We start from the raw sequence: 23,108 nt of genomic DNA, 5'->3' as shown, positions 1-23,108 counted from the left end.
GAATGGTCGGTTTGACTTTGTCTCAGAAAAGGACCTAGCATTGATGTTCTACATCCTACATGACATTCCCATAAACTTCCCAAAGCTAATCTATAGGTATCTCTGTGAACCCTTAGATAAGCCTAGGCTAAGTCTTCCCTATGGTATGCTCTTTACTCTTATTTTTAGAAAATTAGAGATTCCTATCCTTGAGAGAGAACCCACACGCTCCCTTAGGCACACTGATAGTATGGGTGAGGGGACTCTTCACAGGATGGGCTTCCATAAAGTAGAAGGAGTCTGGGTTAGGAGAACCTCTTCATCCACACAATCCGACCCTACCACCCATCATTCACCTAGTCCTGATCATGACCAGGATCACTACATAGCTCCTCCCACTTTTCCTTCCACTTCTGGTCCTTCATTCCCATCCACTTCAGCTGGACCCTCTACTGCACCACCACCTCAGCAGCCCCTGGAAGTCCGGATCAGCTCTGAGCAACTCCAGGAGATGAGAGAGGAGATTGTGAGGGAGCTGAGAGATGACTTGTTGAGAGAGCTCCGAGGTCCCCTGACTGCTTCCTCCACTGACGTCGTTCCCTCCTTAGCAGCCGTGTCCAAGATGGTTGCAGACCTGAAGGAGGAAATCTACAACATCAGAAGCCTAGTCCAAGCTCAATATTGGAATATGAGTGACGTAAAGGATGACACGAGGAAGATGCGAGATAGCATTAGAAATGAGCTTGGTAGCCAAAGTTAGGGTGCAGAAAGGCTAGCACATGCCTTGATCTCCAAACTTGACACCCTCCAAGAAAGTCTGACCCAGTTCACCTCGACATAGTCTAGGGCCACCTCGGAGATCCTCGAACAACTAGGGAACGTCAATGAGGGGTTAAGCATGGTCATCAAACACACTAGACTGAGTACGGGAGCCACATCCTCCACTACGAAGAAAAATTAGTGTATTGTTATCTGTTTTTATGATGTACAGTCCCTTGAGGATTTTTTTTAATATGTAATCATACTTGTACTCAAATTTGAATTTAATACAATGAGTAGAAATTTCCTTTCAAAATTATGCATTCTTGAGTTCTAATACCTTTCTATGTATTATGCCCTTTTTGCTATGATGACAAAAAGGAGGAGAAAATATGAATGGAATTGTAAAGAAAATCCCTAAAAAGAACAACCTTAAAGCAAAACGTAATTTATTCTTAGTGGATTCGATACCTCGAGGCTCATTATCTCTCTGTTGGGGCTCCTCAAGGAGTAATCTCCAGAATCTATTCAAGGGATATTCGGAGATTAGTTGAATCATACTCAAGAACAAATTGTCAGTTCTTCCCTCTGAAAGTAAGAATTTAAGATCAAAAGCTTCGAGACATTAAAAGAAAATTCAGAGAACCCAAACAAAATTGAATGCATATGTTGAGGGGGAGAATCTGGAATCTTAAGAAAGCAAATTCATTAAATACATATAAGCCAAACAATTGATTGCATGATATGAAGGCTTATATAATTTCAAATAAAAGGGGGAGCTTTAACTTCAGGATTTACTGTTTCATACTTTTCAATTTTGGATAAATTAAATGACTAGATATTTGAATTCATTTCAAAACTTTATTATAAATCTTCTTTTGGTTGAGCAATTCACTTTACAAATACTCAATGTTTTGTCATCATAAAAAAGAAGGAGATTGTGGAGTGATTGGTTATATCCCTATTTGATTTTGATGAGCTCAAAGCATTTGAGTATATTTCAAGTTGTACTAATGAATTCAATCTAGTGTTTCAGGCAAATATATGTGAATTTATCTTTAATAGCATCGAGCCTTTGTTCAAAGTCATTTGGCTAGTATTGAACTAATTTAAGCCAAAGTCTGAAGCTCGAGTCGACTCCGGAAGAGTACGAGTCGACTCTAAGTGTTTCAGAAGTTCTGGCACAAGCTCGAGTCGACTCCGGTACACTACGAGTCGACTCCGACTGAGAACAGACAGAAGGACAGAAAGATAAATTTCAGACCCTGTCACCGAGTCGACTCCAACGGTTTCGAGTCGACTCCGATGCTTACCGAGTCGACTCCAAGGAGTAACAGACAGAAGGACAGAGAAGTGTATTCTGGACTCTGTTACCGAGTCGACTCCAGAAGAGTTCGAGTCGACTCCAACGTTTGGCGAGGCGACTCCTAAACAAGCAAGAGTCGACTCTCAGAGGAAAGCAGACTGAAAGACAGAGGATCAATTTTCAGGCTCTGAGAGCCGAGTCGACTCCAAGATGATCCGAGTCGACTCCAAGGCAGTTCAACTCCAAAGATAGAGAATCAGTTTTCGGGCTTTGAGAGCCGAGTCGACTCCAAGATGATCCGAGTCGACTCGAGAAAGAAATGCAGAAAATTAGATCTCTAGAACCCTGAGAACGAGTCGTCTCCAGAGGGCCGAGTCATCATCGGATACTGGCGAGTCGACTCCAAGTTTGGCCGAGTCGACTCCAGAACGGAATTCAAATCCTGAACAGTGGGCGAGTCGTCTCCAGTAAAGCATGAGTCGACTCCAGCAACCGTCGAGTCGACTCCATATCGAGCGAGTCGACTCCGACCCCAATGGATACATTGTCAGGAGTTGCAAACTGTGCAGAACGGCTACAAATTAGTGTCTAACGGCTAGTTTTCAAAGGGGACTGCTTAAATAGCCAGAGTGAACAGTAGTAGACACCAAGAGAGTCACTCCATCTGAGCATTAAGTGTTTTCCATCTACTAAGAGTCTTTAAGAGAAAAGACAAGCAAAAGAAGGAAGAACCGCATTCAATACATAACTAGAAGTCTTCCCTTCGCATTCAAGGCTCTTCCTCTGATTTCAGATCTTCAGTGCATTCAAAGAGGAGACTCAGAGTTCAAGAAGCCCCTTCTTCCTCTTCCAAAATCTGTTTGAGGGCTTCTAACTCTACTCTTTTCATATTGTTTAATATTTGCTTGTTAAGAAGCTTTCTTTGTAATTTTTTCCAAACTATTTCTTACTTGATTCAATCAGGGGATTGAATCAAGGGTTGTAAGGTTTGTTGGTGAACCGAAGTTAAAACCAACGGTGTAAGGGTTCGATTGTGATCCCGGAAAAACAATCGGATGGTTTTAGTGGGTGAGCCTGTGAAAACCAACCGAGTTCGTTGTGATCTCGCGAAAACAACAAGTTGGGTTGTGAACTTGTAAAACAACCGGCTGTAATCCGGGGAATTATAGTGAACTCCTAAGTGAAGCTTGGGGAGTGGACGTAGGAGCAAGGATTAGCTCCGAACCACTATAAATTGGTTTGTGTTTGTATTGGTTGCTGTTTTCTCTCTCTCTCTTCATTCACTTCATCTAGTAACTTAACTAATTTGCCTGCAATAGATTTAGTTAATTACTAATCATAGTTTTTAATTGGTCGACAATTAATTCAAACCCAATTCACCCCCCCTCTTGGGTTGTCTTCTTGGGCAACAGACAGCTTGTCCAGTAAAAGAATAAAACACAAGGCATAACCAGCGTAAGGCAAGTAGGATATAGTACAGCAGAAAATTTTAATATTGCATCCATCCTTGGTTTTACTAAAAGCAAATCTGTTTTTTGAAGAACTCAAGCACCTTCATGATCGCAACTAATAAACTAACCATAAGATGTTTTTAAATCTAAGGCCATAAATTACTTAATGGGTAAGCTACATTGATGGAGTTTATATGTTGTCTCCCCAGAGAAAAGTATCAAAAGCATATATATACAGCAAATAGGGATGGTCCCACTCTCAATTCTGAAATGTGTGAAGCTCTTTCCAATGAATCTACTCTCTATTTCTATGCACTTATAAAGCTAGATTTGTAGTTGCATACTCTCAAAACTAGATTGAACTGTCAAAAAATATTGAGAAAAAATGTCCACAAATAAATAAAAACCAACTAAGACCTCGCTAAGCAAAAAAGGATCAAAGACAGAAGCTTCTTTTCCATGAGATACCGCCTCAATAATGTGGTATAGTGATCAGAGCAATGGTCATATAATGGTCCTCGTTCTTCAAAGAACAACGAATTTCATAGTACTACCCCAGATTAAGTAAAATTTTAGGATATTCCTAAGCCTAGAGGCATAGTAAGGAATAACATGAAATCACATTTGTTAATAACAAGTCATAAATAATGATGAAAACATTGGCTTTGTATTGCATCACAACATACAAAGTTGATGCCTTCAATCTCTCATGCTATAAGATTAACTAGTTTTTTGGATTATACAGATATGCAAGGTTTTCAAGAGCTCAAATATACACTTTTGAGGGTTGAAACAAATCACCATCTTTTTCAGATTGAGGATATCCAGAATTTGCTCCAAAAGGATTCTCTTTAGCCTACATTGAAGTCTCTTTAGCCTACATTGAAGACTGCAGCATCTACCTCATAGTGACACCAGATTCTCAGTTATCATCATTTGTCATCTATTAGAAAATGTTTAGAATACACACTAAATAAATAACTCAACACATAACAGGTGTAAATTGTCATCTGATTATAGGTTAGAGGCAATCCAAAAATTCAATAACTTAATTAATAAAAGCAATCCATTTTGCAAACTATCAAGGCATTTGATTTTGAAAAGGCATGGAACTACAGATAGCGGTTAAGGATTGGGATTGGACATAAGTACATTTCGTGATAATGCCTTCGACGCAGACCATGGAACCAATGAAGGAGGACATGAGATCCCTAGAAGTGAATTTGTGGAACCCAAAAGGCACGCTCAAGCCAACAAGCACACGTTCAAACACCGTAAAAAAATTCCAATTTACACGTTAAATTGGTACCATCGCAGGGTTTTCACAAGATCCAATGAACCAGAGTGCAAAAAAGATTTTAAAAAATAGACTTTTTTGTGCAAAAGGGAATCAAACATAGATATACTAGGGTAAAATGGCATCGATTGAAACGACCGGAGGAAACAAGCAAAGCAATTTTAGAGAAAGATTTAAACAGAGATCTAATAGGGCAGGGAAGGGAAGATTTGACCTTCGGGCGAAGTCGAGGCTGAAGTTACGAAGGTCATCGAAGCCGAGAATGAGGCGGCGGCGCTTGTTCTGGATCATGTCCCTTATAGTTTTCATGTAGAACCCCTTACCCACCTGAATATTTTACGAAATTTGCATAAGAATCACAGAAAGAAGTCATTTTTAGGGTAAATCCAGAGAAGGAAACCTTCGATGCGAGTGATTTTGGCGGGAAAGCACGTTGGGACACCGACGGGATAGTCCGCAGATTTCTACCATCGATGATCGTGTGCAACGCGAGGCTGATGATTGGAAGATCCTGGCCGTCCAAGGAAGGGTTCACATGAATCCCAATGCACCATCGTCAAATATCATAAGTTGAGGCGACCCTAACCCATTTAGTGGTGGAGAGCGTTCAAAAAGATACTTAGTTGATATTATTTGAATTTGTTGGTACTATATAAGTATTCAAGATCTACGTGGTATACAACTGATATACAATAAAGTACACATCTTCATGAATCTTTATACATTTTCTTATTTAAGTCCTACCATTCTTGATAGAGTTTAAATCTAGTCAAATCCAATCACAAATGCTATAAGTTCAATTATAAATGTCACAACCAACTCATGATCAGTCCAAAAGAGCACGTAAAGCAGTATCCCTCTTCACGAGGGCCGCTCTGATACCATTTATTATAATCTATGGTTTCAACAAAAGAGAACGACGAGAAGGTATTTATTTGGATTTTTTGACTGTAGGTAAGTATCCAACATCCACTTAGTGCATACATGTGGGACTATATACACAGCAGTATGGATCCTCACAAGTTCATGCGAAGCATAGATCATTTTATCTTGTGCATTGAGGTTCAATGTATTCTAAAATGGTAAAGGTTATAATTATTTATTTTAAATCTATAAAATCCTATCAAACAATCAACTAATGAGCATGATTTTGGAAAGGCTAGTATTGATGATTCAAAAATCATACTCATTTAGCCAATGTGGTAAAGAATGCTTCAAAATTAATACTCCTGATAACCTACTCCATTGGAAGCAAGATTTTGACATGTTAGTTCCTTTGTTTCCAATCCAATCCTAAACTTCCCCTTTCTTGGAAGAAGACATTACTTGAATTTCGATAGTTGACACAAAATAGTATCGAGGTTGACCCGTGACCCTGATTGAACCTGTATTGAGATTCTCTCTCTTCTCCATCCTTTCTCTCTCTGTAAAGTTTCTCTCTAGTGAACTTTCTCTCTAAGATAGTTGAATCCAGTAAGAACTCCTCATAGTGATATTGGATTGATCCTGGCGAATGGCCTAGTCCATAGTCATCGGGCGGTGTGTCAGCCCCCACCCTGGTCCTTGCCAACACTATTAGATTCGATCACCATCGATCTCTGTTGAACCATCTGTACTCTAGTCCGAGTATGATTTGATGAAATCACCTTGATCAGACCGACCCGGATGTTGGGTACTCCTACTTAATCAGCCCTTTGAGGGTGTCGGAATTTAGAATTTTTATTTTTTAAAATGATTATAATGAAATTCCGATGAAAAGTAAAATTTTGAAATATTAGGCTTTGAGAAGAATTTTCGGAATTAATTGGGTTTATTAGTTGGATTGCATTTGCAAGATAAGTAATGATCGGTCTTTTATAGATTCTTCATTTATATAATATTATTTTGTATCAAATAAATTGTTAATGGATTTATATATGATTTATGAATTCTACGGGATGGTGATTTGAGTGAAAAATCGATATGTAAATTGAAATAATATTTTTTGGACTATTGCTAACTTATTTACTATTTTTACATTGTATATGCAAATTGTGATTGGGTTATGATATATCTATTATTTGATAATAAGAACTTTGATAAGTATCAGATTTGAACTCTTAGACTAACTATGTTTAGGATCCTGGCAATTGGGGATATGCATTGATAATTCTGGCTCCATCACAGGGTATAAATGTGGCATCCTGGCCTACTTTATAGGGTATAAGTGCAGTATTTTGGCCCACTCTGTGGGGTATAAGTGCAGCATTTTGGCCCACTCTATAGGATATAAGCGAGGTTTGTTTCTGGCCTAGCCACATGATATAAAATGGTCGTAGTTAAAAGCTACTGAGTTGAATGTGATTTGTTTCGAATCAGATTTATAATTATATATACGGATATTTGAAAGATACGAATTTCAATGAATTTGTATTTTGAAATGAAATTGATTATGTCTTTATACCAATTCATCGTAATTTGTATTTATATTTGAAGTTATTATAAGAATTATCTAGTTAAAGTATTCATTACTTACTAGGCTATCTAGCTCATTATACGATTTCTTACTATTTTTAGAGATCGGAAGAATTAGCTTAACTGGGGTTTTCAATTTAGGAGAGTGACTAGAAGAATTGCGGCACAAGTTATCTTAGATTATAATTTATTTAAATTGATCTATTATCCTAGACTAATGTTAGAATTGTGAGACATTGTAAGTTGAGTTAGTTGATGAAATAAAGATTGTATATTATTAGTTTAAATTATTCTGCTACATATTTATGATATCATAGTGAAATGCCTTGAATGCTTGCGGGAAAAGTTTTTTATAAGTATATGGTAGTTGCCATGACCCTCAGTTTGTGATTTCGGATCGGCGCATGACAATATTAATAGCGGAAAGTTGAAGCATTCTCTTCGTTAAAGAGAAGGTGATCAACCGAAAGAATCAATAATTGTACTATAGGAACCATTTTGGGCCAATAAGTAAATTCAGGTCTTATATATCTTTAACAAGAAAAGAAAATATATTCTCATAATAAAAAAGGAAGAAAAAATTGGGCTGCAAAAGAACTAACATGTCCAAATTTCGTATTTTAATTGAATGCACCAAAGCCAAATTCTCTCGCACATCAACTACTGCCAAATACATCATCTCAAGTTATTTCTAGCAAGGATCAAGCATGGATCCCTGCAAACCTAATTTCAAACAAAGCATTATTGAATAAATTGAAGCACGACAAACATCTACCAATCCATCTCACTGTATCTCTTGGCCACAAGACAGCTAGCTGATTTCCTGTGCACTGTAAGACCAGCTGCTTCCTCCATGTCGACGTCCTCTGTCCTCATGCCGCTGGGTAATTCCCAGTCGAAACAGTACAAAAGGTTCGCAAGCACAAGCTCCACAAGCAGCAATCCAAGATGCTTCGCAGGGCAAATCCTTCGGCCTTCTCCGAATGGTATAAGCTCGAAATTACCATGTCCTTGGAGCTCAGAGGAGCTGTCCATGAATCTCTCAGGATAGAATTCATTAGGCTTATGCCAAGTATCTGCGTCTCTCCCCATCGCCCATGCGTTGATGAGTACCATTGTTTTGGGTGGAACGTCATAACCATCGATCATAAAATGCTTCATCGTCTCTCTTGGTATTAGTATTGCACCCGCAGGCCGCAGTCTCATCGCCTCCTTCACAACAGACTTGATGTAGTGAAGCTGATGGAGATCACTCTCCTCCACCCTTCCTTTCCTTCCCACGAAACCTCTGACTTCATCTTGCGCCTTCTTCATCGCTTGTGGGTGTCGCATGAGCTCCGCCATTGCCCACTCCACTGTTGCAGAGGATGTGCCCGTTCCAGCTATGAAGATATTCTGCAACAAAAAATAGAAGCTTAATCAACGTATACATCATATATACTTGACAAGAATTTGATGCGGATAGAGTGGTGTAAATACCATTAGTACTCCTTTGATGTGATCTCGAGTTATATAGTTTCCATCCTTTTGGATGCGGAGCAAAGCATCAAGGTGTCTTCATCTTGATCATCTTGTGGCCTCGTTGGATCGATGTGCTCATCAATGAGTTGTTGGTAGAAGTCATCGAGTTCAAGAAATATTTTCTCAAGCCTCGCTCGCATTCCTGTAAGCATGTCGACCCATCCGAAAGTTGGTAGGTAGTCGGCAACAAAGAAGCCACCTAACATGGCTTGGGCTTCTTTAAGGAGTTTGTGAAATCGACCTTCTTCTCCACCATGGTATCCTCTACCGAAGGCAGTTCGACATACGATACTGCTCGAAAGGGAGAATAACACCTTGCTCAGATTGATGGGGTTTAGATCGTTAGAACAAGATGATATTAAGTTCATAGTTCGGTGGATCTCCTCTTCTCTCATCGATCGAAACGAGAGCACCTTCTTGTTGCTAAAGAGTTCGATGATGCAGACCTTTCGAAGCTCCCTCCACTGGTCTCCATACGGTGCAAAGGCAACATCCAAGCAACCATAAGAGAGCTTTGTAAAGGGGAAGAGTGGCGCTCGGCTGCAGCACTCATGGTCGTGGGTCTTCAAGATCTCTCTGGCCATCGAGGGAGATGACACCACAAGGTTGGGTATCTTACCAAGCTTCAGATGCATGAGGGGGCCATGTTGTTGAGATAGTTGCCACAGGGAGTGGTGGGTGTGCTTCCCCAGTTGGTGCAGGTTTCCAATTATGGGAAGCTTGGCTGGGCCTGGTGGGAAATTGGGAGCTGCAGTTTGTCCCTCCCTTTTTCTTGTAAGAAGTAGAAGAAGAGGGAAGAATGAAAGACCAAGGAAAAGAAATGGCAAGGAGGCCATAGTACTGGAAGGAAGAGCCATGAGTCTCTCTGCCGTTGTTGCAATGGAGGCAACTATCAATAGAAGAACATATATATATATATATATATATATATATATATATATATATATACTCCTGATCTGCTGCTGATGACCACAGGCTTGTAACATGAAGCTTTGCTTTTCCAGTGAAATATGTAAGAATGTTACCAAGGACTTGCAAGTCGCTTGCAAACCGCGACTACAGTCTTGGACAATTATTCTCGACCGACAATTGCGTGAAAAACACCAGTGGAAATATAGATATTTGTATAATTTAATAATTTACTTGGTCTTGGTAGATCTTAGACCAAACTAAATTTTAGCACTACAACTTGACCACAACTAGATTGGATTGTCTTGTTCTGATCTAAAGCCAATCCAATTATACTTAAAAATCTGACACGGTTTAAACATTATGGATTATATGACACCCAATTGGTCCTACTATCTTTTTCTGGACCCACCCCCACCCACCCCCACCCACCCCATTTCAAATTTAAGAGGCTAAAATGCTTCCAGCCGTGGCGATCGTCTGCAGTCATGGGATGATGTTACATGTATGATGTTACATGTGTAGCCAATAATGTCTTAAATTTGGAGTTGGAGCTTTTATATTTCCTTACCCTATACAAATGTTGTTTGCTTTCGTTAGGGTTGCAATTGGGTCGGATCAGACATAAACAGATCGGGTCAGATGCGAGTCGGATCAAATGCATGTCGGATCAGGAAATCATAAATCTGAACCCAATCTATTTATTAAACAGGTCAAAAATTACAACCTGAACCTGTAATCCGATTTGATCCGTTTAATCTGCTTAATAAACAAGTATTCTGTTTACCCAATCCGATCTGACCTGTTTAACCTATTTAGCTTGACCTATATATTATTTTTTGGATTAAATTAAAAAAGAGAAAAGATCTTTGTTTTCTTCTCCTGCATACTTCAGCTTCTTCCTTCTTCCTGTTTTCAAATCCTCTTCAAAATTTATTCATGGAGGAAGGGGGAAACGAAGAAGAAGAAGAGGAAGCATAGGAGTCCTCATCGCTGTTGGCCGGCCCCTCTGTGTCGTGCGATGGCAGCGAAAGGAGGCCAAGGCGGCTCGCCCACCACCACTGTGGGTGGGTGTCGTTGCCCCACGGGACATTGAAGCGGACGGATGTCAACACCCCATGGCTCCACCGCGGGCGGACGCTGCTACCACCCACTCAGGGAGTTAGAATGGCTGCCAGCACTACAAGAAAATTGGCCTTTTCCGACGCTTTTTTCCCGACGCTAGGGAGAAGCGTTGGGGAAAAAGGGCTCCCCGCCAAAATTTGCCGACGCTTTAGGTAAGCGTCGGTAATTCTCAAGCAAAAACGATGCTCAAAAGCGTCGTCGTAATGTAATCCTAAGACGACGCTAATAAGCGTCGTCCAAAGCCAAATTAACATCAAAACCAAGCGGCCGGCCCCCTCCTCCTCATTTTGCATCCCGATCGATCAAGCCCTAGCTCCTCTCCTCCTCCCATCTCTCCTCTCCGGCGCCGAGCGACGTCCGACGGCCACCGCCTTTCTCTCTCCCTCGTGATCTTTCCCCCGTCGCGCGGCCTTCATTCCACCGCCTCTCCTCTCTCCGACCACCCAACACCCGCGCCTCCCATCCCCTCTTTCTCTCTTTTCTCATTTTCCGCCTCCTCCTTCCGCTGTCTCCCTCTTCTCCTCCTCTCAACGAGCCTCGTCAGTTGCCGCCTCGTCATCGCTGGTGGGTGCTTTGGAGAAGAAGTAGACGAGGAAAAAGCTAAGTTGTTGAAGCCATCATCAAGGTGAGATCCAATCTTTTCTTTACGTTAGATTTTTGATGTTAGAGGGCTAAATCTTAAAGGTTTAAGGTAATATTTAGTTTCTGAAATTTTGGAAATAGTGGGAAGCCACCGATTAGGGAAGAGGAAGGCTTTTAAGCACCTTTCTATCTACAATGATTTATTTTTTTAATCCTATCATTGTAATGTGCAAACAAGTGAAACTTTTCATGTTGCTTTTGAGCACATTATTTCATTGGGAAGCCAGCAAGGTAAGTACACATATTTTCAGTATTAAAACTTTGAATTGAACGAGATTCTACCATTATAACCAAAAAATGCACAGATGATTGTTTTATAACATTTTGATAAAAATGGGAGGAATACATGAGCTTTACTTATTAGAAAGAATAACATAAAAACAACATATAGCCATTTCGACCCAAAAGGCATATATCTTGATCATTCAATTCAGCTAACTTCCTTGAAAAAATTAAGGAAAAGAACTTCTAGATAACAAGGATCAAAAGGTGCTAGTCATAAAAGCATACCTTCCAGAATATCTGAAACATACAAAGACCCCATTGTTATGAATAGTCAAACCTTGATGGAATTTGAATATCTAAAAAAATATTGAAAAATGAGCAGAAATACATATATATATATATATATATATATATATATATATATATATATATATATATATATATATATATATATATATATATATATATATATAGGTATCAAAATAACTTAGCAATTGAATACAATAGAAAATGATCCCCCACCGCATTGAGTAACTGCTTGAAAACTGCATCTGGAAGATAAGCCAAGGTTGTACCACAGTCAATAATGGCACCTTTATTTGCTCCATCGTCAAATAAATAAGTAGGAAGCCTTAGAAAAGTCCCACCAACCTCAATTCCTGTCAAGTTGACATTGTAATGTTTCCTGTGGAAGTTAAAATTTTGAAACTTTCAAAGCCTTACAGACCACAAGTAGTTGCCACATCCATACCCATTCAAAGTTTAAGCTTCATATCTTACCACAACTTATGAGCCATGAAACAGAAGAAGCTAGTATTGGAGGGCAAGCACTTATCTATATATCACAAAGCCAGCAGATATGCTTATAGGAATTCTGTCTAATAAGCATGACAGCTCACTAGGGATGCATAAATATACAGACTCTATATCTAGTTTACATACAAATTCAAGCAAACAACAGGAGGATCCAAGCTTAGTAACCAAGTACAATTATACCTATAACTGAATGTTGCAATGCAAGATTGCCCAACCTCAGTACATAAAAGAAAAAGGTGAGATTCATATAGTACAACTAAGACAACAATATAAGACCATATATGGAAAGAGCTAGCTTTATAAATAGAATACTTTATAGATATTCTTTAATTTGCCTGTGAAAGAGCTAGCATATATAAAACATAGCGTATTCTAGCTGGATAGTGCCACAGTAGAATGATCAGTGTTAATATTGGTTCCTATGTCGAGTTTGGAGTCTAACTTTCGTTGTAATTTAGTAGAGGTGCTGATTCAATTGCATAAGATGCATCTAACAGTGGCGACAACATGACTTACCATTTTGGTTTACTAATTTCAATCATGTGGCACATGATTCCATTGCTAGTTGTGATATTATCATATGCCATCATTGTTGTATAGTCAAGATTTGGTTCATCAAACTGAGGGATTCATGTATATACTATTAAGGTAGTGGTTTTAATTGTAAATACCATGCAAGCTATCCTGGTTTTTTTGTGCAATGGGCCAGCATACCTGACACTTAGGACAATAGATGTCTCATTTGTCTTGGTCCATTTTTTGACTCATCCCATTCTGAAACATGACATGATGCTAGAGTTGGGCACTGGGCCGGGCCGCCCACGGCCCGGCACGGCCCGGCACGAAGCGGGCCGTGCCTGGCACGGCCCGCTTGCTACAGTGCCGGGCCGTGCCTGGCACGGCCCATTTGAGAGGGCCGTGCTGGGTCACAGGGTACTGGCCCGCGGGCCGAGCCCGGCACGGCCCGCTTCGGGCCTGGGCCGGCACAGCCCGTTCTAGGCCCGCGGGCCAAGCACGGCATGGCCCGCGGGCCAGCCCGGCACGGCCCATAAGGGCCTGGGCCGGGCTGGCCCGCGGGCCTGGCACGGTCCGGGCCTGGGCCCGGCCCGGCCCGATAAAAATTAATGCTTCATAAATTTTCTAAAAAAATTAATAAATATTGAAAACTAAGGATTTATGAATATAAAGCCACCTTAATGGTGGGGGGTTTGGCATAGACCCCTACCAGTTTATTAATTTAAATCAAAATGGTACATGAAGGGAGGTTTGGACCTTGGTCTGACCTCTAGAATACAATAAAAAACTAAGAAAGGGCCGAGGTTTGGACCTTGGTCTGACCTCCAGAATACAATAAAAATGTACAATTATAAAAAATTAAGAAATCTTACTAATCATCAGTGATTCAGTGAATCAGTATTCACTCTTCAGTCTTCAGTCTTCAGTCTTCAGTCTTCAGTAGTGTTTGTATCATCATCATCAGAGGATGTTGTATTATGTCCACCTTTATCTTGAAGTCTTGCCTCAGCATCCAACCAATCCTTGAAGCAGAGAAGCATCTCCACCGTTTCGCCCGTCATCCTACTTCTCTTTTCGTCAAGAACACGCCGACCTGCACTAAAAGCGGATTCCGATGCTACCGTGGACATCGGCACAGCTAAAATATCGCGTGCAATTGCAGACATAACAGGATATTGATTTCTAACACTCTTCCACCAAGATAATACATCTAGATTCTCTATTTGATTTTCATCATATGCAGACTGAAGATCATTTCGTAAATAAAATTCTAGTTCACTACTTAAAGATGAAGAAGATGAAGAGGAACTTGAAGCATGTGTGTGTCTTCTCTGTGCAATGAATGAAAAAATAGATGACGAACGAGAACTACTAGAAGAAGAAATAGAGGTTTGTATTTGTGTTCTAGATCCACGAATTTTTTCATCATATATAGCATAAATATCATAAAGAAGTTGTTTTACCTCATCTTTAGCAGATTCAGAATCTTGATTCATATTTTCAGAATATGCATCAAGTAAAATTAGCACGCCATTTAATTTAACTCTAGGATCAAATACAGCAGCTAAGTTATGCATAGGACATATCTTGTCCCAATACTCATTCCATTTAGATTCCATTAGGTCAATAATAGGCATTAAAACATCATCATATCTATGTTCTGCAAATTTTTGACTAATTATATATGCTTGTTGTAAAAATGAACATGAAGTAGGGTAATAAATACCAGAAAGAACATTGGTAGCATTATAAAAAACTAAGCAAAAAATTTTCCAAAATTTTTCCTTTATTCCAATCAGTTTCAGACAATATAAAGCCTAATCCACGATCATTAATATATGCACTTAATAAGTTTTTATATGGGTATGCATCATGTATCATGCTATATGTGGAGTTCCAACGAGTAATTACATCAAGTTTAAATTTTTTAAAATGTTTACCATGATTTATGCATAATTCCTTAAATTCTTGAAGTCTTGATCTTGAAGCATGAATAAAAGAAACTGCATTTCTAATTTTTGAAATCACATCTTGAATCATGCCCATGCCAGCTTGAACAGAAAGATTTAAGATATGACATGCACATCTAATATGCAGTAAATTTCCATCTAATATGGGATGCAATGAGTCTTTTAATAATGCAACAGCAGAATTATTATTAGATGCATTATCAAAAGTAATAGACATAATTTTATCATTAATATTATATGAACATGCAGTTTGATAAATAATATTTGAAATTTGTTGCCCAGAATGTGGAAAATCAAAAGCACGAAAAGCAAGAATACGTTTATTTAATTGCCAATCATTATCAATATAATGAGCAGTAATGGCAATAAAACAATTACTACCTACAGATGCTGACCAAATATCAGAAGTTAATGAAATTTTTACATTTAAAGTAGAAAGTGTTTCAATTAAATTTTGTTTCATTGCTAAAAAGTTGGTCATAGCTACTCTTCTAAATGTACGCCTACTAGTTCTTTTGTAAGCAGGTTGTAGGTTTAATTGAACATATTCTTCAAAATTAAAAGATTCACATAAACTAAAAGGTAATTCATCCTTAACTATCCATTTTACAAGTGCTTTTCTTTGATTTTCATGATTATATGCAAAATTACCTACAAGTAATCCCCCTTGTATATTAAGGGTACTTTGAGTTTGAGCATGAGAATCATGCATCCTATGACTCTCTTGATGTCTTTTTAAATGCCCTGTTCCCCCACTACTACTACAACTATAAAGTTTGGCACATTTTTTACATCTAGCTTTCCAGACTCCATCAACCATAACTCTATCAAATTCATTCCATACAACACTAGTCCTCTTACGAGAAGAGGTTTGATCTTCACTCGGTTCACCAGTTCTAGAGGAACTAGGAACATGGGGTTGGGGATTAGTTTCTTCTCCCTCAGAAACAGGAATGCCAAACTGACTTTCCTCAAAAGATGACATATCTATGATTAATTCAAAAAATAAAAACTAACCGCAAGGAGGAATTGAGTAGAGGGTCGGAGGGCAGAGGCAGAGCCGAGATTCCGAGCTTCCTCTTGTGCTCTCAACAGAAGCGACCTTCTCTTCTCAACAGGAACCTCCTCTTGTGTAGCACTTGAACAAACTAAAAATTAAATTGCTAGAAGAGCACTTTAGAAGAGAGAAATAATAGCAGTAGAGAAGGAGAGAATGAGAGGTTTGGTGTGGTGAGAATGAGGGAGGAATGGGCTATTTATAGAAGCCCAAAAATTTTTTTTCCCAAAATACCCCTCAATTCAGCCGTTATTGGACTGTTGGGAGGGGTAAAATGGACTTTTTCCCGAAAATAGCCGTTGGAAACGGCTATTTTCCTCCCCCCTCTCCAGACGGGCCGTGCCGGCACGGCCCGTCTGGAGCCGTTGCGGGCCGTGCCAGGCACGGCCCGTTTGAAGCCTGGGCGTGCCGTGCCCGGCCCGGCCCGCCAATAGACGGGCCTGGGGCCGGGCCGGGCTGGCGTTCCGTGCTGGACGGGCCGTGCCAGGCACGGCCCGCTTCATAAGCGGGCCGTGCCTGGCACGGCCCGTTTAGTCCTTTGGCCCGGTGGGCCTGGGCCGGGCCGGCCCGGCACGGCCCGTTGCCCAACACTGCATGATGCCCTGTCCTAACACTCAAAATGGTGGGACACCCTCCTTGTTAAACTAAGCCTTATAAAATACTGTTTCATAACTGTTTCACTTGTATTCCATGGGATAAAAATACTGTAACATTTAGCTTTCATCCCATAGAACAAAAGCTTGATGTAACCCTACAAGTAAATCATGGGATGAAAATCCTAGAGGTTTCCAATCCACACCGCAGAAAAATAAACACGCTCAAGAATTAAGTGGATTTACAAGTACAAACCATGATAAAGTCAAATAAAAGAAACCAAAACCACATTAAAAATATATTAAAAAAATGTTGCCAAGTCGTGAAACCCATCTTTGATATGTTTAACCCCAAACAAATTAAACACAGAAGCAGATCAAAAAAAAAAATTGTGCATGCAGTTTTTTTGAAAAACTAAATGTGCCAATCTCTTTTTATGCCATTTGCCTAAATACGAGATAAAAGAAAAATCCAAAGATGAATTGTGCCAATCTCTCTTTCCAGCAATACGAGATAAGGAGAATTAATAAAAACAAGTGCCAATCTTGTTAACACTATGAATTGTGCCAATCTCTCTTTGTGCCATTTGCCTTATGTCATGTTGGCGATAGAAAGGATATTTGTGATTATAGGATTGCTAGATAACAACATGCCGCGAGAAAAACGATTCAGAGATGTTGAGTTTCAGCACACATCCGTGGGATCTTCTTCCGATCAGTCCTTACGGTCCCAGCAGCCCGATGAGCCCCAGCAGCACGAGTCCCATTCTCAGCATGAGTCCCATACTCAGCACGAGTCTCAGTCTGAGCACGTGCCACCTGCTGATTGTCCGGATATGGATGACGTGCACATCCAGGGTATTTTGATTTACATTTTATATATTAATTTTTCTTATAATCTAATTATATTAAATCATTTGTCTTTAATATTTTAATTAATGGATATTTTATTTTATTTTTATAGATGGACTGGGGAGAGTGAGGAGGACACGAGGACCCACTTGAGCACGGGACGTGTGGAGCCTACGCGAGGATGAGAAGATCGTGGTACATTGCAATAAACTGGGGCAGCCCATCAAGAGGGCTGCAAACATTTTATCGACTTTTCTAGGATCGGTTGCGCGGAAGGGTCAATTGTGTCCGTTCAACTATACGAAATGGAATGAAATGCTTCCTTCGTATAAGGTTGAGCTTCTTAAAGTTATTGAGGTAAAGAATTGAATTTGCTTACTATCACAATTTTAATTTTTGATTTAACATTATTCTAACATTCTTTAATTACTTTGGTGTAGAAAAAGTTTTTGCTTCCTAAAGAGAGCCATTATTGGGTGCTGAAGTCCGTCAATCGCAAGTGGAAAGAATATAGGGCCAAATTAAAGGCGGACTGGAAGCACGATGGTATGACAGAAGAGGAGGTTGCCCGTGTTTGTCCTCCTGATGTAATCCCTCATCAGTGGAGGGAACTTGTCCACTATTGGTTTTCCGAGAAAGCTCAGGTTGTATATATTTTTTCAATACCTTAGATTGTATTTACTAATAATTTAGATTACAAATTTATATTGCTTATTCTTTTTTTGGAAAAACATATTCCAACATTGGTAGAACTGCACGAGCCTCTCAGGCTGTTCCTCATACTTCAACTCGAGGAGTTATGCTCGACGTAGAGCTGAATTTGTAAGTTTTTTTGAAACTCTTTGAAACTATTTTAAATTGTTCTATCATATAGCATGTATCATGATAACTAGCTTGCCAATATACCTTTTGTTGTAGATGGATGATAATGGGAGGGAGCCTGGTAAGGTGGAGTTTTATAAGATGACTCACACCCACCGAGATGGCAGTTTTGTTCGGGATGAGTCAAGAGATATAGTTGTATGTATTCATCTTTGAATCTTTCAACGATATTTTTATTAGTTCTATTATTGGCATACATTAATATGACTTTTTCTTTTGAGAATATAGGACAGGGCAACAACTCTTATTTCAGAGCGCGTCGGAGAGTCATCATCATCCGACGCGACCAGTCATGTCGAAGCTCAGGTGCTCGCTGAATTATTGGGCCCAGAGCGTTATGGTAGAGTGAGGGGTTATAGTGTTGGAGTTACCCCCACTCAGTTGTCTGCAGTGGGCATGTATACAAGAAATGCTGGAGAAGGCAGTAGCAATGCAGAAGTTAGTAGACTTCGGGCAACAATTGAAGATATGAGGATCGCCATCAGGCAGAGTTGGCGGAGTTGAAGCAGAACCAACAAACTTTGCAGTCTCAGCTTGAGCATATTTCATCTATGTTACAGCGATTTCTCCCTCCACAGGTAAATAACTATATGTATTTGATGACTTTACATAATTATCACTTATTTTGCATAAGTTAATGATTTTCATATTCCTAACTTTTAAAGTTTCTTTTTTTGTTGTTGTAGATTCCTGATACTTCAATAGCTCGTAGAGATGATGATGCGCTAAATCCGGTCCCTGATATTTTTTAGACTGTTATTTAAGGAGTTTTATATGTATCTTTTTTATATTTTTCAAAGAATATTGTAATTCTAAACTTATTAATCATATATGACAATATGAATGTTTTGAATGATCTAAATATTTGTGTTGATATAAATGTAATGCAGGTTCATATTGGCGTAAATGTTGATTTATGATATGCATGTGTTTTTCTAATAATTTTTTTTAAAAAAAAATCCCACTTCCGACGCTTTAAAGCGTCGTTAAAAACAAAACTTGGCATGGGTTTCTCCGACGCTTATAAGCGTCGGCAAAAAATCGCAAAAGTGGTAGTCTATGGGACCTACACTGACGCTTTTTAAAGCGTCGGTAAATACAAGGTTTTGCCGACGCTTTCCTTTCACGTCGGCAAAAACCTTTCCCACTCAGGTATCGTCGACGCGTTTACAACGCTTGCTCTGGCGTCGGCGGGGTTTTTGCCGACGCTAATAAGCGTCGATAAAGGCCATGAAAAGCGCCGGTAAAAGTTACTATTCCTATAGTGCAGCCGTCTCGTGGTGCTTATCCGTCCATGATTCTTGCGGGTGGTGCAACCACTCAACTATTTGAAAGCCTATAAAACCTCTCCCCCTCATCCCTCTGAGTGCACCGAGCCCTCTCCTCCCTCTCCTCCTCCGATGGCCTATGTGCCACCCCGACCGAGCACCACCTAAAACTCTGCTCCGAGCTTTGTTCCGAGGTTGCTTCTTCCTCTTCTTCTCCTCCTCCCCCTCCTCGCCCCCGCCGATCTCCCTCGTCCTCCTCCTCTGCCGCCTTCTTCTCTCTTCTAAACTCGGACCGCATTTGGTCCATGGACCCTGCCGCCTGCGATGCTCGGTGGCGCTCCCTCTACGACCTCTCCTATCCTCTCTTCGCGAAACTTCTCGAAGAGTTCCGGCCCCTTCCCCTCCCCCTCCCCGTCAACCATTCCCTCGCCCTTGCCGTCTCCCGCCTCTCCCGCAGCCTCTCCTCCCCTGCACTCAAACCTTAGATTTTTGAGAAGGAAAGAGGTCACTCACGGGGGAAATCCTAATCCTAATTACCGAATAAACGGTTATTTGATCCAACCCGAGCCATATATTAAACGGGTCAAACAGGTCAGATATTTAAAATATGTATCCGACCTAATTAATAAATAGGTTAAACGGGTCAACCTGTTTATGACCCAAACCTGTTTAGGCCAAACCCAAATCTATTTATGGCGGGTTGAACATGGGTCGAGTTGGCGGGTCGGGTCATATTTTGCCACCCCCAGCTTTCATGATATATTCGGATTTCATGATATACTTAGGGTACTTATCTAGTGTTTTATTTTACCAGAGACACTGATAGGAGTTGGAACTCTAGGGCTAAGGTTTAACTATAAATATCTTGTAACACTTGTTATTTTTGAGAGAGAGTGAAATTATAGCCGTTTTGCTCCCGTATACGTAAGCATATTGCCGAACCATATAAAATTTTTGTGTTTAATTTTTTTTCTCTTTCTTATTTAATTTTTTCGTTCTGTTCCTCGTTTAGATCCTACGATTTCACCAACAACTGATACCAGAGTCCATCAAAAAAAAAAAAAAGGTTTTGGGCTGCCGCAGGTGCTATTCTTCGTGTTGGCGTTTCTCTTCACGTTGGGGGCTAGAGCGTGGGTTCTCTCTCGAAGGCCACGAAGAGCCAAGAGAAGAGAAAGGGTCGGGAGGCTTGCTTCACGTGGGGGAATGGACCATCCTTTCCATGAGGGTTCTTTTGTTCTTCACGTGGGTGCTCCGTGCTGATCTTCACGTGGCGCGTTGTCTTTTCCCCAAAAGCCGAAGGAGAAATCTCTTCCCGTGGGTGCAAGTGGGTCCAGCCCACTTTGGGTGGCCCAGAAAGAAAACTAGGGCATCTCCTTTTATGTTTTTTGGCAGAGTCGCATGGGAGTGCGCACGAAGGAAAAGAATACCCGTTAAGAGAGAACAAAAGGGAGGCTTGCGGCTGATGAAAAAAAAAAGACTCAAAAACAGAGGCTGCGGCTGAAAAAAAAAAAAAAAAAGGAAGAAGAGGGAGCAACGACAGAGAAAGAAAAAAAAAAAGCAGATCGCGAGCGAAAATCTAAAGTTTTGTGCGCGCTATACAGAAGAAAAAATGGGTTCTTTTTATGTGATATTAAATTTTTTCTAATTTGTTGAGAACTCAAGTTTTGAGCATAAACTTGAGTATTGTAAACTCTATATTTATTATAGTGGATTGATCGAATTTGTTCTGCAATTTTTTTTCCTCTACTCTGGAGGATTTTTTCATGTAAATTTGGTATGTTTTCTTTTTGCTCTTCAGGTGTTTGATATATTGTTTGTGTGAATATTACTTTTAGTTAGTTTTGGTTTTGGCTTAGTTTATTCTACAGTATTCCTGTTTTTGCTACAACAAGTAGTATCAGAGCCAAGATTGTATGGGTGTAGAGATATTATGGGAGTAGATGTAGAATTCTTCAAGTACCACGATGAAATTTAGTGCTTTTAATTATTCTATTTGGAAACCTATGATGAAGGATATCCTTTATTGTAAGGATTTACATGAGCCCATTGAAGATGCTAATACCAAGCCAAAGAATATTAGTGATAGTGACTGGAAGAAGATACACAGAAAAGCTATTGGGTATATCAGACAATGGATTGATCTCAGTGTGTTCCATTATGTATCTCAAGAGACAGATGTCTACAGTTTTTGGATGAAGTTAGAGGGTCTCTATGAGAGAAAGACATCCCAAAACAAAGCCTTTGCAATTAGGAGGCTTGTGAATTTGAAGCTGAAGGAGGAAAGATCTGTTGCTGAGTATTTAAGTGAGTTCAAAGACTTAGTGAATCAGTTGACCACAATGAAGATAGTGCAATGGTGAGTTGTAGACATTATTACTACTGAGTTCTTTGCCTGACAGTTGGGAGAATTTAATGGTGTCATTTAGCAACTCCGCTCCGATGAGGTGCTGCAATTTACTCTGATGAAAGATAACTTATTTAATAAAGAAACAAGGAGAAGAGATATGGGTAAGGACAGTGCACATGCTCTTGTTATAGAAAATAGGTGAAGAGGTAAGAGCAGAAATTTTAAGGGGCGCGGTGTTTCCAGAAGTCAGGCAGTGCAAGAGGAAAAAACAAGTACTTCTACTGTAATAAAGAGGGTCATATGAAGAAACACTGCAAGGCTTAAAAAAAGAAATTGAAAGAGGAAAAGAATCAGAAGAAGGCCAACAATAAAAACACCACTGCTTGTGTTTCAGATGAAGTAGTGGCAGTTCTTTATGTGGGAGAGGACCAGTGTTGTCATGCTGCAGATCCTAATATGAAGTGGATAATTGACTCAGCATGTTCCTGTCATATCACTCTAAGGAGAGCGCTCTTCACTACTTACAGAGCAGGTAATTTTGGTAGGGTGAAGATGAGAAATGATAGTTATACTGATATTGTGGGAATTGGTGATATCTGTTTTGTTATCAATATTAGATGCTCTTTTACACTCAAAAATGTGCGACATGTTTTAGATATATGTTTGAATCTGATCTCTACTAATGCTCATGATATAGCCGGGTATGAAAATTATTTTGGCAACAAGAGATGGAAACTATCGAGGAGGTTAATAGTATTTGCTATAGAAAAGCTTTGTTGCACATTTTACAAAATACAAGTAAAGTTGTGCGGTGGTACAGTAAAAATGATTGAAGATGATGTTTGACCAGATCTGTGGCACAGACGGGTGGCTCATATGAGCGAGAAGGGATTGCAGATTTTGGAAAGAAAATCCCTCATTCTTTTCCATACATATATGTCATTGAATCCCCATGATTACTATTTACTTGGCAAGCATTATAGAATTTTTTTTCTATACTTGACGAGCAGTGAAGTGGATCTTCAGATACTTGAGAGATAGCTCCAAGATGTGCTTAACTTTTGGGGGCTCAAAACTAATTTACAGATGCAGATATGGCAGGTGACCTTGATGGAAGGAAATCAACTTCACAATATTTG

The 23,108-nt window shown here is 39.8% G+C and overlaps 1 long non-coding RNA gene and 1 pseudogene across 1 annotated transcript in view; both read right to left on the bottom strand.

Moving 5' to 3' along the window:
* Positions 1-7,856: 7,856 nt before the first annotated feature.
* Positions 7,857-9,670, bottom strand: LOC103722412 (annotated as a pseudogene).
* Positions 9,671-11,271: 1,601 nt separating this feature from the next.
* The window catches only part of LOC120106220, a 31,028-nt gene continuing 19,191 nt past the window's right edge, over positions 11,272-23,108 (bottom strand). The window contains exons 2-3 of the long non-coding RNA XR_005508415.1: positions 12,191-12,353; positions 11,272-12,024 (exon numbers count right to left, since the gene is read on the bottom strand). This is a non-coding gene — a long non-coding RNA (uncharacterized LOC120106220). The remainder of the gene's footprint in view (positions 12,025-12,190; positions 12,354-23,108) is intronic.

The sequence above is a fragment of the Phoenix dactylifera genome, unplaced genomic scaffold (genome assembly GCF_009389715.1).
Source record: "Phoenix dactylifera cultivar Barhee BC4 unplaced genomic scaffold, palm_55x_up_171113_PBpolish2nd_filt_p 000492F, whole genome shotgun sequence".
Lineage (NCBI taxonomy): Eukaryota > Viridiplantae > Streptophyta > Magnoliopsida > Arecales > Arecaceae > Phoenix > Phoenix dactylifera.
The sequence above is the reverse complement of the archived record's forward strand: the minus strand, read 5'-3'. Positions and strand labels throughout refer to the sequence as shown.